This window comes from Bidens hawaiensis, unplaced genomic scaffold, assembly GCF_021521415.1.
Source record: "Bidens hawaiensis isolate Kalapana, Puna unplaced genomic scaffold, B.hawaiensis_p1.1 tig00000416_1, whole genome shotgun sequence".
NCBI classification, from domain to species: domain Eukaryota; kingdom Viridiplantae; phylum Streptophyta; class Magnoliopsida; order Asterales; family Asteraceae; genus Bidens; species Bidens hawaiensis.
In genome coordinates, this window is record NW_027491029.1 from 4,142,616 (window position 1) to 4,158,389 (window position 15,774).

The following is a 15,774-nucleotide window of genomic DNA, read 5'->3' on the forward strand; positions in this document are numbered from 1 at the left end:
AGCCCCTGGCTGGGGTCGAGCTGCCAGGTCAGCTTGGAAAAATTTTATTTCCATTAACTGTCTTAACACATTTTCCATTAGAACTTTGAATCATTAATTAATTTACTAACTTAAAAGTTCAAGGGCTTCTTTGTAATTAAATCATTCCCTTTTCAGAGTCCAGGGACCATTCTGTCATTTTGTTAACTTCTAGTTCGTTACATTGTTTTTAACGAATTGGGTTATCATAATGAACTGGTCATTTTTAACGAATTGGACCTCATAACAAACTGGTCCTTTCACGAATTGAACCTCATAGACTTATCTGTAATGAATTTGACCTTCTAGTTCGTTATCTCCTTTTAACGAATGACTATAACGAATTGGGGGCTAATTCGTTATATTTTCCTTAACGAATCTGGATACGAACTAAGGCTAGTTCGTTAAGCTTCTTGTAACGAATCATCTGACGAATTGCCTCACCCGTCGCCTTTCCGGCGCCGTTGTCGCCGGAATACCGCGGGTTCGCCGGAAAAACGTATTTATGCACCATTTTCACTGTTTTTCTTTCTGTTCGATCCAAATCTGAGCTAGGGTGACCCCTAAGCTCATCTTAGGTTCGGTTTATACTCGATTCCACCTGGATCTCGTGAATTTAACAGTTTAAAGGTGTCGGTTCGTCGTTTCGCAACTAGATCTAACGGGTTTAAGCTCATACAATATCATACTATCATTACCATGGATCGGGATCGGTTTTCATTGGTGATTTCGGCTAGAGAGAAAGAGCAAGATGAGAGAGAGCTAAGTGTGTGTTTTGGTGGTGTATGGAATATGTGTAAATGAATGAAAAATGGTAATTAAGGTTTATATAATTATGGATCATGGGCTTAAGCCCATGGTCTTTTCCTTCATTCCTTCATGACCCAAGTCCATAACCCATATCCATTTTACCCAACACTAGCCCAACTCATAATAATTCATATTCTCATTTTATTAACCGAAACTAGAAAATGGGATGTTACAAGTCTTCCCTCCTTAAAGAGGTTTCGTCCTCGAAACCTAACTATTTCTAAAACAAATCTGGATAAAACTTGCGCATCTCTTCCTCGGCTTCCCATGTAGCGTATGATCCTTTGCAATTCTTCTATATCACATTCACTAAGGGTATAACCTTGTTTCGGAGTTGCTTTTCCTTGCGATCAACTATCTCGATTGGTTGCTCAATGTAGTTAGACTGTTCATCAACCTCAATGTCCATTAAAGGAACATGAGACGTGTCATCGGCCAGATATTTCCTCAAATGAGAAACATGGAAGGTTGAATGAATTCCTTCTAACTCTTCAGGCAAATCTTGCCTGTAAGCTACTTCCCCCACACGATCTATAATCTTAAACGGTCCAATGTACCTCGGACTCAACTTTCCTCTCTTCCTGAAACGGATAATTCCTTTCCAAGGCGAGACATTGAGCATCACATTGTCACCAACGTTAAATTCACTCGGTCGTCGCCGCTTGTCAGCATACGACTTCTGTCTGTCTTGAGCAGCTTTCATCCTTGCCTTGATCTGATTGAACTTTGAAGAAGTTTCTTGCACAACTTCTAAACTTCCCACCTCTTTCTGACCAATTTCTCCCCAACACACAGGGGTTCTACATTGTCTATCGTAAAGCATCTCGAACGGTGGCATACAAATACTTGAATGGTAGCTGTTGTTATAAGAGAACTCTACTAGATGCAAATGATCATCCCAACTTCCTCCAAAGTCTAAAACACAAGCACGTAGCATATACTCAAGGGTTTGGATCGTCCTTTCAGAGTGTCCATCTGTTTGAGGATGATACGTCGTACTGATGTTCAATCTCGTTCTCATAGCTTCATGGAACTTCTTCCAAAACCTCTAAGTAAACCGAGTATCTTTATCGGACATGATCGATAACGGTACTCCATGCTTAGACACAACCTCCTTAATGAACAAACTTGCTAACGTTTCTGACGAGATAGCCTCTCGTATAGGCAGAAAGTGAGCACTCTTGGTCAGACTGTACACATCACCCAGATGGTATCATGATACTTAGTTGTACGAGGTAGCTTAGTTATGAAATCTATGGTGATGTGTTCCCATTTCCATTCTGGTATCTCCAAAGGTTGAATCTTCCCATAAGACTTCTGGTGCTCTGCTTTGACTTGTAAACAAGTTAAGCACTTACTGACATAATCTACTACATCATTCTTCATACCCAGCCACCAATAATCTCTTTTCAAATCTTGGTACATCTTAGTAGCTCCTGGATGAATCGAATATCTTGACATATGAGCTTCATCTAAGATTCTACCTCTGAGATCTTCATGGCGTGGAATCCACATACGGTCAAACCTAGTCTTAACACCATGCGTGTTTTCCATCAACTCGTCTTGCTGACCGAAAATTTTTTCTTTCTTCACTAGCCCTTCATCTACCAGTACCTCTGATTTCACTTTGACGATTTCTTCAAATATACTTGAGTTCATAATCAACTAGTATGACTTCACTGTTGCAATGACTTCCTCATTCTTACGGCTTAGCGCATCGGAGACCACATTAGCTTTACCAGGGTAGTACTTAATGTCGCAGTCGTAATCCTTTATCAATTCTAACCATCTTCTCTGCCTCATATCTAGCTCTTTCTGTTCGAAGAAGTACTTTAAACTTTTATGTTACGTGTAGATAGTACACTTAGTACCGTACAGATAATGTCTCCATATCTTAAGAGCGTGCACTACTGTTGCTAGCTCTAAATCATGCGTCGAATAAGTACTCTCATGGACTTTCAACTGTCTAGACGCGTAAGCTATCACTTTTCCTCATTGCATCAACACGTAACCTAACCCGCGATGCGAAGCATCGGTACAAACAACCAAATTCTCATCACCATCGGGTAAAGCAAGGATTGGAGCTTGCGTGAGTCTCTTCTTTAACTCCTCAAAAGCCTCTTCCTAAAACTTACCCTAACTGAATACTATCGACTTTCGGGTCATACCGGTCAACGGTGCGGCTATCTTGGAGAAACCTTCGATGAATCTTCTATAGTAGCCAGCTAACCCTAAGAAGCTTTGTATATCAGTCGGATTTTGTGGAGTCTTCCAATTCGTTATCGCTTCAATCTTAGCTGGGTCCACGGTAATCCCTTCAGGATTGATCACGTGACCTAGGAATTGCACTTCTCGCAACCAAAACTCGCACTTCTAAAACTTAGCGTATAACTTTTCTTTCTTCAGCGTCTCCAATACCTCTCTCAGATGCTCTGCATGATCAGACTCGCTATTTGAATAAATCAATATGTCATCGATGAAGACGATAACTGACTTATCCAACATCGGCCGACACACCCTATTCATCATATCCATAAATGTTGCAGGAGCATTTGTTAGACCGAATGACATCCCGAGGAACTCATAGTGTCCATATCGCGTTCGAAACGCTGTTTTAGGGATGTCTGCCTCTTTCACTTTCAACTGATGATAGCCTGATCTGAGATCTATTCGTGAGAACCAACTTGAACCTTGCAGTTGGTCAAACAGATCATCAATCCTGGGCAAAGGATATCTATTCTTTTCTGTAAGCTTGTTCAACTCGCGATAGTCTATGCACATTCTCATACGTCCATCTTTCTTCTTCACGAATAACACTGTTGCGCCCCACGGGGAAACACTTGGTCTTATAAAACCTTTGTCGAGGAGTTCTTGCAGTTGGGACATCAATTCTTTCATCTCGGACGACGTTAGACGGTAAGGCGCTTTCGAGACGGGTTGGGCTCCTGGTATTAAATCTATCTGGAATTCTATCTCTCACTTCGTTGGCAACCCCGGAAGATCCTTAGGGAATACTTCTGGGTAGTCGCACACGATAGGAACATCTTTCATTTCTTTCGTCTCAGCCGTGGAATTGAAAACATACGCCAGTTAGGCACCACACCCTCGTCTTAATAACCTTTAGGCTTTTAACATCGAAATGACGTTAAGCCCTGAACTTTCCTTATCACCATAAACCGTCACGGCACTTCTATCCAAGGATTTTAGCTTTATTATCCTACTCTTACTTACTATCTGAGCTTCGTATTCAGACAACCAATCCATCCCCAAAACTACATCGAACCCTCCTAAGGTCATAACATACAAGGTAACAGGGAACTCATGTCCCTCTAATTCTATCTTACAGTCCTTAACAATTTTTATTATTTCAACCGAAGTGTCGCTAGCGGTTTCTACTATAAGAGTTTCAGACACTCGGCAACATTTCATTTTAGCTAGTTTACTAAATGGTGTGGCTATGAAACTTTTATTTGCGCCCGAATCAAATAATACAGAAGCGGAAACACCGTTCACTAGAAACGTACCTGTGACGACAGGGAACTCATGTCCCTCTAATTCTATCTTACAATTCCTAACCATTTTCATTATTTTCACTGAGGTGTCACTAGCGGTTTCTACTATGAAGGTTTCAGACACTATGCAACATTTCATTTTAGCTAGTTTACTAAATGTCGTAGCTACAAAACTTCTGTTCGCACCCGAATCAAATAATACTGAAGCAGAAATACCGTTTACTAAGAATGTAACTATCACAACATTAGGGATCTGTCAGGCTTGTTCCTGGGTCAACATGTAGGCTCTAGTCCTCGGCCTTGCTTGATCAGCATCCTTCTTTCCACTACCTCCAGCTTCACCATCGGTGCCCTCTCTTGCCATATGGCCTGTTTTGCCACATTTGTAACATGCTGGTTTCACACTACATTCATTGGCATAATGCCCTACCTTTCCACACTTATAACACGCGTTAGACCCCACCCTGCATTCTCCATCATGAGCCTTTCCGCATTTGTTACACACATCAGAACTCCTACCACACTTACACTCACCACCATGAATCTTTCCGCAGGTCTTACACGACCTCTTCTCCCAAACTCTTGGCTGTTTATTCTTAGGGCTCCACAACTGAGTACCAGCTCGTTTAGTAGGAGCGACCCACTTCTTATCCTTCTTCTCTTCCACTACCACCTCATCTGTCGACAAGTCATCATAAACCATTTCCGCTAGCCCTACAACAGAATCAAAAGTACCTGGTCTACCAGCCTTGACCAAGACGCGAACATTCTGCGGCAGTCCCCTAAGGTAACACTTGATCAGCTTGGCCTCAGTGCTCACCAAGTCCGGCACCAACCTTGACATGCGGCTGAATTCAGTGGTGTATTCGCGGTTTGTCATCTTACCCGCCTTCAGACTCAAGAACTTCGTTTCAACCCTTTCTACCTTGGCATCAGCACAAAACCTCTTCATCACTAATTCCTTCAGATCATCCCATCTCAAAGCCTTGATCTCTTCTCTTCTCTTCCTCTACTCAACCGACTCCCACCAGTACATTACCTCATCACCGAATGATTGAGTAGCATACCCTACAGCTTGATCAGGACAACATTCGCTAATTCGGATAATTTTGTCCATCGTGGTTATCCATTGGAGAGTAGCGATTGCGTCTCCCAAGCCAGTTAGCTTTGGTCGGTCACAGCCTTTGAAAGACTTATAGTTGCATCCACCTCGGCCCCTTTTCCTATCTTCAACCTTCACCGATTTAACCACGCTTGATTCTTCCCTCTCCCCTTCATCATCCTTCTTACCATCTCCTTCCGCACTTTCACGCTTTGTTCCCGAGTTCATTTAACGAGAGAAAAGAAAGGAAAGAAAATTAAAAGAGAAAAGAAAGGAAAAGATATGATTTTATTTCGTGTTCCCCAGTTTAATGAAATGGAAAGAAAAGAAAAGAAAATTAAACATTATATGTGTTCCCGAGTTTGTAAGGAAAGAAAAGAAAATTACACTTTTACTATTATACCCTTAAGTTAAATTATAACAAATAAATCAATGTTATAACATTACGAGCATACCGTTTCCAATTAGGACCCATGAACGCAAAAGTGGTCAGATTACTTTGTATCCGAACCAATATTTTTTTAATTCGTCTGATAACTACTAATATATACATCACTGTATTGAAGGCAATATTATAGTGATTTCCAATTGCAAGTTAGGAAAAGCTATTGAAGCAACATCACTGTTATCAATAATTATAAATTGATGTAGTAAAAAATTAAAGCAAGATCCATTTAGAGCAACAACTTGTATAAAGAGCTTTAGTTATAAAAAAATGATGTAGAAATATTCGGTTCGGTACCGGTACCGGGAGTTAAAAAATCGGGAAATACCGGTACCGGTACTGTACTGTTCTCGAAACTCAAAACTTTGGTACCGCCGGTACTAAATCGGTACCTGTACGAATTCGCTCATACCTACCTTGAACCCAACTTGTATGTGATTGCATAATTATAATGAATAATAGTTTGATGTAGCAAAAGCCAAATTGCAGGCTGCGCATTAGCAACCGATTTGATGATTAAAGAAAGAGGAACACTTGAACTCTTGGAAGAACTCGAAGCAGCAAAGACTCTTTTTGAAGAACTAAAAGTCAAACTTCAAAAAGAATTTGCCACAACATTAACCAACTGAAGGAAGCCAAAGAACCAAGAGGGGAAAATGACGAAAACACCCCTGGATCCGAATCAACTCCAGGTTCCATTTTGATGGAATTGAAGCAAGCTAAATTGAACTTAACAAGAACCACAAATGATCTTTCTGATATCAGAGGTAAAAATATGATCTGTTGACTGCTTGTTAGTCAAACAGTGTAAATTTTATGCCTAAGACTGAACCCAAACATAACAGTTGATGCATTCCACTTATACACTTTGTTGCAAATAAAATTGAGGACATAAAATGAATAAATAAAACACAATATGCTCAATAACACGCCTCAGGAGAACATAATATCATTTCTAGTTAACATAATAATTCAAACGAGACTTAACATAAGAATTATACACCAACGTTGAAAACCCGAGACCTGACTTACACCGACCGGATTAAACCCGATGCAATAAACCTTAGAAACATTTAACCCGAAAATCCAGACCAGTTTAACCCGAAACTCGATTAAATAACCTGATACTAAAATAATTAACATTGTCATTCTCATAGTCTAGTATTGAATTAAATAAACATATATTAGTAACAGAACATAAAACAATTAAAGCCAAAACAAACAATGCACATGAGAATCATCATATCTATAACAAATAATAACCAGTAACATTCGCTGAAAACACAAATTCATCATAAACAAACTGTTTGATCCCGGATTAACAGTTAATAACAATGACACAGATCTCAGATCTGTTGATTATACTGTTAAAGATCTATCTCATAATAAACCTTGATTTAGTGTTTTGTATATGTGTATATATTATCAATAACGTTAATATGAAGCTTGAGAGAGAGTAATTGCTTTTCTGAAATAACTTTATATTACTCTCTGAAATTTTTCTCAAAAACTTAACTTAAAGTGAACAGTGGTTCACTATAAATAGAGGACGATCTGGTTCGCTAACATCCCCTAGCGAACCAGCTTCCCCTTCGTTACATAATTTATCATAACGAACCGCCCCCTGATTCGTTAACATCCCCTAACGAATCAGAAGGGAATACATTATAATTTCGTAGTTCGCTAACATCCCTAGCGAACTAGACTTAACCTTAATGAACTAGTCTTAGTTCACTAACATTCCTAACGAACTAGACATAACTTTAACGAATTAGATAAATATAAACATTAACGATAAATACAAAGACTCTAGACGCAAAACCGTGCACTAACACAAACCAAGATCCATAAGCAAACATTAAAATACCCAACAAAGAAATAAAAGTCATAAATGTACCAAGTTGATAACAACGAAAAACTTCAACTAGATAAATGCATCATAAACTCGCTTAGTTACCGGAATCCATCATATCTCTTAGTAAATCCAACCGCATCTGAGGAGGACAACTAAATAATGTCCTTGCGTCTGCTTGGTTGGCCGCCAAGTACCTTAAAGCTCTTCGAACTTCATGGGATTCCAAACCCATCGGCTCCAACGCATTGCAAATTTTTTCACCCGTGTACTCTTGATGATAAGCTCTTTCTAGTATTTTATTGCCTTCTAAAATAGCATTAGCCACACTGCCAACATTAGACATTATCATAGAGGCTAAATCTTCATTTTCCTGTTCAACTTTTCTTTTTCTACTCTTACATTTCTTTGCACTTGATGACGGCTCAGGTAGAGAAGACGTAGGATTTACCACTTGAATATCATCATCAATATTGTATTGGCTTTCCAGTATTACATCATTTGCTGCACAAAAATCATCCACTTCAACTGTTTCTAAGTTAACGCTGTCATACTTCTGGAAGCGAGCATTTCTCTCTTTAGCAGTTTCAGCGTGTGCACATGATGCCCTGTCCTTTGCAAAAAGCTCTATCATTTCATTAAAGTTTGAGACTTTTTTTGTCTTCAATGCTTCTGCTTCAGGCTTCGACTATTAACAAAAACATGATAACTAGTTTTATAAATGACAATCTAAATATACGTGTTTACAATTAAAGTAGTGGTGAGGTTTTTAAACCACGCCCGGACTCCGAACCCAAGGTGAAACGATACCCAATATAACCATAACCCAGATACAACCAACCCGAAAGAACGATAAGCCCGAGCCTGAATAACCCACCCGAAAACCCGAAGAACAGCCCAAAATTAAAGCTTACCTCTATTAACTTTTTACAGACTTCATCCTCTGCTTCAATTAATTGAGTAGTTGAATTCCATGAGAACCCACTCAATTATGTTCCACGAAACAAATCGTACCATTGAGAAAAATGTTCTTTTAAAGTTTTTAATCGATTTTACAAATGTTTTTTGGAGACCTTCATTTGAAACTTTATGCTAAGCTCCTCAACCATATTGTTGTATGCGGTTGAGGTCAAACTTCCATTAACCCTATTTCCGTTATCCTTTTGCGTTATCATAGCTTGTACGAATGCGTTATCCATATTTTCCGTCCACTTTAGCGTTTCCTTCTTTTCGGTTGCTTCATGTTTGCTCATTATAGTTTTCTACATGGTAACAAAAATAAATTTTGACTATTTAAATATATAAATAGTTGCCACTATTAAATAAAATAACTATATGCACACACAAGTAATTAAAAAAAAACAAATCATCAATTAATTGAAACCATAACATACTTAACAGTCAGTGCAAAATCAATATGAAACACTAAAATTTACTATTCTAAAACTACTTTAACATCCCTAGCGAACTAGACTTAACCTTAACGAACTACTCTTAGTTCGCTAACATTCCTAGCGAACTAGACATAACTTTAACGAATTAGATAAATATAAACATTAACGATAAATACAAAGACTCTAGACGCAAAACCGTGCACTAAGAGACACTTCCTCGTCTTGAGCTCTTTGTCTTTAACTTATTTGAAGCGCTTGGACTGCCAGTCTCTGCAACTATGAATTCAATGTTCGTGACACACACGAACGACTCGTTGGAATTGCATATCCAGGTCGTAATCTTCTTGGCGTTCAAACAAAATCTACTTCCTGTATAGCACGTCGTTGTCTGTCTCTGATAAATTAACCAACCACATCGGGTCGATTATCTTGATGAGCTCGGTCTGTAGTCCTCGACCACTAACAATAACGGCCTCGCCAGTACGATTGTCATAGTACCAACGGTTGAAAGACAGATACATATCTTGAGGCATTGTCTTCACAGGAACTCTTTTCATTGTCTTTGGCGGCTTCACTTTCAAGACAAGTTTCTTCCAGCCAGTCCTTAGATCAATCTCATCAGTGCACTTACGTCTTGGGACCTGGGGTTTGAAGAATTTGAAGCCATGATTGACCTCGAACAGTAAGTGTTGATGAAACCACTCAGCCGTTCGGTGACCCCCACGATTGATAAATGGACGTCTCGCGAGGGTACGTACATCCCAACGCGGTAGAGTTAAAACATCCATTATCCTCTCGTAATACTGGACACCCTTTTCCCACTTGACTATACATACCTTAAGGTCTGAATCATAGAGCCAGGAGACAATATCACCATGTACCTTAGAGACAGTCTTGAAGGTAGTCACCTGATTAGCTTCAATCCAAGCAGCAGTAGCATCTTTTCTTTCCTGATCTACATACCGATAAGCACTGATGATCTTTCCCACTTTCTGACGTTTGAACCATATTTCTATGTCATCATCAGTCACTTCTTTGAATGAGGGAACAGTTCGCTGCTCAATTTCTCCAGTTCATCCTCAGTCTCTTTAATTACGTCTTCATGAAATACCGGAGCACCTTGATCAATGTTTACGTGTTGATACAAGTCCGGGTATTCTTCAGCTGTCACATCCTCCATCTCAATCTCTTCGTTCTCATAAATAAAATCCGTATCCATAAATAACGGATCAACTTCCGTCTCATCCTCATTGATCACTTCGACATCGGGCTCAGTCTCTAAAGCAGTCAACTGATCGTCATTCAGCCCAAGCAGAATCGAAATCTGCTCCCGTGTCAAAGATCTAACCACAAACTCACCGACCTCTATCTCATCTCTGTTCACCACACTTCTAACCATCCCCGATCCATCAATAAATATCACCGTGTTAGCCTAAATCATTTCAATTGGCTTGGCAGCTGTTGGATCTTGATAAATAGTTATCTGCTTGTTCGAACCATCACCGCCACTAACACCTGCACCAGAGGATGAACCATGCGATTGTTTAGGCTCACCTCCTGCATCAGATTCGTCAGGATCATCATCGTCATTTTTGAGTTTCTTGAGGGCATCTTCTTTGCAAGTTAATTGTAAAATCAACTCATCTTGTTCCTTTAATTTCACCCCCTGAGACTCAACAATTGTACGTGACGATTTAGTCTCCTTCTGACAGAAAGAAATATAACTCATCATTCGTCGTTAATTCTCCATGAGTCGTTCTTGAGTTTGTCGGTCAGCTGCCATTTGATTTTCATATAGATCTAGCAGATTTAGCAGCATTTTAGTTTGACGACTTGGTGGCAAATTGTATACAGATGGATGAACAGGTTGAACAGGTCCTTGAGGTTGAGTAATCCTCATAAAAGATACATCACTTGGTGGAGGTGGAGGAAGAGTAGTTGTTGGCAGAGGAGGAGGTCTCATTGATGTGGTGGAAGAGACTGTAGACATCACAGCGGGAGGCCTCAGTATCTCGGTCAACGCCATTTGAGGAATAAGACCGAGCCTCTTATGTGACACCATCGTCGTTGTCAAAGTGAGCATCGGAGTGCTAGTAGTTAGCGGCACCGCCGAGCTTTGAGTAGTTGATTGATGTGGTGGTGGTGTTCCAATAATTACCCCAGCCCCAGCAGACACACGGGGCTTCTTCGATGGTTCACCAGTAGCTACAGCTTTGCCCTTTCGTTTTCGTTCTAGCTGAGCTTTCATGGTGGCAGCTAGCGCAGCATCGACTGCATGTTGTTGTTCTTTTAGAGCTTGTTCACCAGCTCCACCATTACCATTACCATCATCATTGTTACCATCATCATCTCCACCATCATTGTTCCCACCTTCTCCCCTTCACGCTCGGAATCCGAATCATCATGGATCCAGCGCTCATTAGGAGGACATACGTAATCCGGATTGATTACATGACCAATCATCCGTTTGTCCTGTGGCTTGTCTTTTCTATATATTAACATACGATGTACCGTTTCAGCTTTCATATGTTCCATATCAAGAACATCGTTCACCAACGATCGATCAATCACCAAATTCGGTATCAGATCCTGAATAATTAGCTGTAAAAAATGTGGATACATTAAGAACTTCTTCGACGGTAGAGTTTGCTGAACTTGCTCTTTCAGATGATCAAAGATAAGTTCTGAGTAGCTGAATGGCTTGTTCAGGATTAGGGCAACAAACGCCGATTGTAAACTTAGTCTACATTCATCAAAACCACCTCGACGTCCACTCATACAGTGAAGCAAAACATGCAGCAGATACTTGTATGGTGGACACAACCCATTCTTGTTCAACATAGACCGACGAATATCACCCCCATAATTTAATCTTGTGAATAGACCCCTAACCAGCGTTCTGTCAAATTCACTCGGGTAATCATCACTATCGTCAAATTGAAGTACCCGACGAATGACCTCAACATCAATCGTGATAGGAATATGATTAATTTTAGCTTGAACCCAATTATTTTCCTCCACATATACCGCCGTGTTCCAAAACTGCCTGATTATACTAAGATATACCTTAGGTTTAGCAGTGATAGCATAATGTATCTTCGAACGGCGTAAGAAAGTCAACATAGCTCCGAACGTCCTTAAATCAGTCACGTCGTGATCAACATAAGCACAGATGTTGTGCTTCTTATCAAACGGTAATAAAATCATTTCAGCTTGTTGATCTGGTTGTTGTGGTTGTTCTTGACGAGGTTGTTCCTGTGGTGATTGATTTTGTTGTTCTTGATCAGCCATGTTTAACTATATAAATAAAAACGAATATGAGAATAGATATCACCGTATATAATCAAAAGATATGTGTAATTAATCTAGTTATGCTTATTAGACGATTTAAATCCTTTAATTAAATTAAATGAATATTAAATTTAGCTAATTAATTAGTTAAAAGATATCACCACTTTATTTCAATTTTTTTATTTTTATTTATTTTTTTTAAATGTCATTTGTTAAGAATCACACTGATTCGTTATACACAGATAACGAATCAGGCGATTCGCTATCAAGTAAATACCTTAACGAACTAAACCTAGCGAATCACTAATTAATTTTAACGAACTAAGCTCAAGTTCGTTATATTTTAAGCGAATCAAACTCTGATTCGTGTAACATCTTATTCGCTAAGCTGGTTCGTGTGAAATCTTAACGAATTGGACACAAAACAGTTCCAATTCGCTAAGACTAACGAATGGTCAGAATTAAGACTTAATCTTTGACTTCACAAAGTCATGGTCAAAATTAACATGAACAACAATAGTCAACATCTTAAACCCAGATTCAAGTAGGCCATAACTATCGTTGAACCATCAAGATAATCAGCTCGTTGAGCTCGGAAACACACTAATGAATGTAGGTGAATGAGATTGAGACTCAATACCTAAATGTACTAAGGATCAAACGAACCAACAGTAAACATCAATAACACAAACAATAATCAAATGTTGATTAGAGTCCACCAAGGGTATCGGAAAGTGATTCCGATCATAATGATATCAAAATCATACAATTATGAACATAAATTATACACAAATGAGTTTCAAAAGTTCAAAACCCTTAAACCCCTGAAATTTCATAATTTAACAGTCAATATACAGCCATTTTTGACGAAATTGATATCGCCAAGAACAGTTATACCTTAGAAACTCAAATCGATCTTTGAAGTATTCAAACGGAAAGGTTGAATTTTCAGAGAGAATTTGAATAGGTTTCTTAAAGATGAAGAAAGAAGAAGAACAGTGGAATACTATTCGTTTTCTTGTCTTATATATCAGTGCACGAAACCCTAGGCACAACTTGCATGAATCAAACGATTCGTTTAGCTTAAAGTTAGCGAATAAGCCCATTCGCTAACTCATTCGTTACCTTATGAGGGCGAATCGTTACTTGATTCGTTAAATATAAGGTAGCGAATCAAGACATGATTCGTGTCATGATTCGTTAAATATGCATAACGAAGGGATGATTCGTTAAAGAGTGCGGAAGCGAATTAGGTTAGCGAACCAGAAGGTAGTTCGCTATGAATCACCTAGCTCATTATCCATACATAACGAATGGGAGATTAGCGAATTAAACTCATTTATTTAATGAAATAAATAAAATAAATTAATGTATTAAATAAAGTATTAAATAAATTAATAAATTAGGTTATCGAGAAACCCTTTTATCTCGACAACCAATTACGTTAAAAATAAATTGTTTCAGATTTCCGAAACATAACTTAACAAAAAATATTTAAATATATTGTATAAAGAAGACGAAAATATTTTTGGTATTTTGTAAAAAATTTAAAGAATTAAAGAATGTATTTACAGAAGAATATTCGAACAATTAAAAAATAGACAATCTTTTTGTATTTTTCAGTGATTTATCAAAAACAGTACATATTTTTGTATTTTTGTCGAGTTTGAGCAGAGAATCATATTGACCAAATTGCCCCTCTATCACAATTTTATATTTCAGCGATATTATGACTGACGATAAGTCGGTCATTGGTATTGTTGTCCACATAAATCTAATAACACACATTCAAGTATTTTTGTGATATGATTAAAATTGTTCAATTAAAGCACAGAATATCAGAAACTATCAGCCTCTAATCACGGTTCAAGCTTAATTTGATTTTTGCCAAATCACCCCAACTTGACTTAAACCATTATATTGTTGATCAAAATTTTTGATACCAATTGTAGAAATTTTGAGCAATGCATCAAGTTTCCTTTACTGTGAGTGAGTATGCACGAGTCCATCTGTCGGCTTATATACATTGTATCCCCTGGGGTCCGTTTCTTAATGGTATTAAGACGCACGCAAGAGAGGAACAATTGTATGATTAACAGCGGATTTTGATCAAGTCAGTAATTTAAATTGTACGAAGTACATCGGTTATCAAGTTTAATGACTTTGGGTTTGCTCTAGAAAGCGAATGAAATATTCATGCTTATGAATACCCAGATGGTTAACCCGCATAAAGATTCACAGTGTCCAGAATCTTAACGCTTGTTATTTGCTTTATTTTGTTTTTGGGTGATCAACAAATATAAGGCTTGAGTATGACTGGTTATTACATTTCTGCTATCCTCACCGAGACTTTTACTAGAGACTAACACCCCTTTCAATTTGGCGTTTCTTTATGTTTATATCACATACTTTACTCTACTGGGTTGTTTTAAGACCTACCAATGCACCAATGCAATTAAGCACAAAGTCTTTTAAGCTTACTTTTTGCTGAACTTGGGGTCAAGATAATCAATGTACTATCATTTTCTCTTTTTGCTTCAAAAAATCAAAATTTTGAGGAGCATAAAAACAAAATAAAGATAAATTTAATCGCCCCAGTTAACTTAAGTTAATAAATAAATGGCTAACCTTCAATTCACAAGTGAATCATAGGACCAAGACATGCAAGCATGCTTCACAAACTTAAATAACTGACATAATTTTCAGCGAGAAAATAATCTAAAAATCTTTTTGGTTTTTCTTTGTACCAACATTAAAACACAATATTTTTGTTTTTTTCAAATTTCTTATAAACGAAATAAACTTCACAATATTTTTGGATTTTCGGATTTTTCTGTACAAAACTTAAATCACATTTTTTTTGGTTTTTCAAAATTTTTAAAATGTTTTTGGTTTTTTTTTAAATGTTTGGATTTTATCTATACAAACGAAAAGACACTCTTTTTGTATTTTCTAGATTTTCACCCCCTAAAACCAAAATAAATTTTAAAAAAAGAAATGACAGAAAATAAAGATAGTCATCCTTGTTTAAGGATATCAGCGAGGGTCTTCAATCCGTTTAAATCAAGCAAAAAGTTAAAACGCGTTTTGTCAAAAGCTTTAGTAAACAGATCGGATTTTTGAAAATCAGTATGTACTTTCTCAAGATCAATTAATTTCTTTTCATAGCAATCCCGTATAAAATGATATCGAATTTCGATATGTTTCATTTTAGAATGTTGTACGGGATTCTTGGTGATACTAATAGCAGCAGAATTATCAATCAAGATGGGAGTAGTAAGAAACTTCAAACCGTAGTCGCGAAGATGTTGTTGTATCCATAAAACCTGGGAATAGCAACTCGAGGCTGC

The 15,774-nt window shown here is 38.0% G+C and overlaps 1 pseudogene; it reads right to left on the minus strand.

Moving 5' to 3' along the window:
* Positions 1-7,792: 7,792 nt before the first annotated feature.
* Positions 7,793-8,937, minus strand: LOC143624784 (uncharacterized; annotated as a pseudogene).
* Between the last annotated feature and the right edge of the window lie 6,837 nt (positions 8,938-15,774).